Here is a 2,500-nt window from a genome sequence, read left to right as displayed (position 1 = left end):
CTGTCTCTTTGTCTCTTTTCCTCTCTCTCTCTATACATATTATTCTCTCTAGTCTTCTCTCTCTCTATTCTTCTCTCTCTCTCTCTCTTACTCTTTCTGTCTCTTCCTCTCTCTCAATCTTTCTCTCCCTTCCTCTCTCTCTCTATTCCTCTCTCTCTTCCTCTCTCTTTTCCTCTCTCTCTTCCTCTTTTTCTCTCTTCCTCTCTCTCTCTCTCTCTCTCTCTCTCTCTCTTTTCCCTTCTCTCTCCCCTCTCTCCTCTCTTTCTCTCACTCTCTCTTCCTTTTCCTTTTCACTCTCCCCCTCTCTCTCCTTCTACCTTTCCCCTCTCTCTCTCTCTCTCTCTCTTTCCTTTACTAAAAAAAAAATGGTTTGGACTCGTAGGAATCAGGGATCAGATGACAAAGGTATTGGTAGGGAGGAATGGATGGAGGAGCAGTGGAGAAGGATGGAGCAAGAATGGGAGAGAAAATTAGGAGAGCTTTCTGAAAAAAATGGAGAAAGAGCTCTCTGCGAAATGGGAAAAGAGGTTGGAGAAGGAGACGAAGAAATGGGAGGCACAAGTCGAAACTGCAGTAGACAGGGTAAGGGTCCTAGAGTTTGAGGTAAACAGGCTGAAGCAAGTCTCAGGGGCAGTGACCAGAGAAGACACAGCATATGTAGCTGAGAGGATGAACAGGAAGGAAGGAGATATGAATTATGCTAAGGTCATATCAGCCTGCAAAGAAGGGTCAGGGAGTAAAAGGAAAGAGCAGCTGGGTGCAGATAGAAAGGGAGATAAGTCGAAAGCTGAGGCACTACCATGCTACCAAGAGCCACTGGAAAAATCAAGGGAGAAAATGACCATATACAGACAGGAACCAGAGTCACAGAGGGAGAGGCAATGGGAGGAGGATAGGGCAAAATAAGTGTTTATCCATGGGCTTTGGGAGAGAGAGGAAAAGACACACACTGAAAGATGGCAGGAAGAAAGGAGATTGGGAAAATCATCACGGAAATAGGGGGAGAAGACATGGACGAGATTGTAAATTTTCAGAGAATAGGGGGGTACGTGAAGGGGAGAAACCGACCGATCAAGCTGATTCTCAGGACAGAAACAGTGAGGAACAGGATCCTGCAAGAGAAACCAAGGTTGAAAAACTCGGAAGAGTATAAGAAGGTGTTCCTAGACAGAGACAGAACACAAACAGAGAGACAGCAGCTGAGGGAGAGGACAAAAAAGCGAAAGGAGATAGGAAAGGAAACAAGGATGGAACCAGCAGAGGTCAGTCAGAGCAGAACAGAGAAGCAAGGGCAAGCACACACACAACTATCCTCAGAACCCCACAACCTATCACACCATCCCAACACACACACTACAATCCATACCCACAGCTTCCACCCAACCCCCAATCATAGAATCCCACAGTATGCTACCAGGTCTCCCACCCCCACAGGCCCCCCAAACCACAGTATTGGAAAGGAAACTGAAGGTATAGTACACAAACGCTGATGGAATAACAAACAAGTGGGAGGAGTGGCACGAAAGAGTCAAAGAGACATTACCGGACATCATAGCACTCACAGAAACCAAGCTTACAGGTATGGTAACAGATGCCATCTTTCCAACGGGATACCAGATCCTGAGGAAAGACAGAAGGAACAGGGGGGGTGGAGGAGTGGCACTGCTGATCAAACACTGATGGAATTTTGATGAGCTGGAGAGAGGAGACAGCGGAGAAGAAAGTGATTACATAGCGGGAACGCTTCACTCTGGAGGTCCCAAGGTGGTAATAGCAGTGATGTATAACCCACCACAGAACAGCAGGAGACCAGGGCATGAGTATGACGAGAGCAATAGAGCGATGGTTGACACACTGGCTGCAGTGGCCAGAAGAGCTCATGCATGCAGGGCAAAGCTCCTGATCATGGGCGACTTTAACCACAAGGAAATCGACTGGGAGAACTTGGAGCCACATGGGGGCCAAGATACATGGAGGGCTAAGATGATGGAGGTGGTACTGGAAAACTTCATGTACCAACATGTAAGGGACACTACAAGAGAGAGAGGAGAGGATGAGCCAGCAAGACTGGACTTAGTATTCACCTTGAGCAGTGCAGATATTGAGGACATCACATATGAAAGACCCCTTGGGGCCATCGATCATGTGGTTTTGAGCTTCGAATACACAGTAGAGCTACAAGTGGAGGGGGAAGCAGGAAAGCCAGGACAAATGAAACCAAACTACAGGAAAGGGGACTACACGGGAATGAGGAACTTCCTGAATGAGGTTCAGTGGGACAGAGAGCTGGCAGGGAAGCCAGTTAATAAGATGATGGAATATGTAGCAACAATGTGCAAGGAGGCTGAGAGAGGTTTGTACCCAAGGGAAACAGGAATAATGAAAAAGCCAGGATGAGCCCATGGTTCACCCAAAGGTGCAAGGAGGCAAAAACCAAGTGTGCTAGGGAATGGAAGAAATATAGAAGGCAAAGGACCCAGGAGAATAAGGAGAGCAGTCG

This window comes from Cherax quadricarinatus, chromosome 1 (genome assembly GCF_038502225.1).
Source record: "Cherax quadricarinatus isolate ZL_2023a chromosome 1, ASM3850222v1, whole genome shotgun sequence".
NCBI lineage: Eukaryota > Metazoa > Arthropoda > Malacostraca > Decapoda > Parastacidae > Cherax > Cherax quadricarinatus.
Note: the sequence above shows the minus strand (reverse complement) of the source record.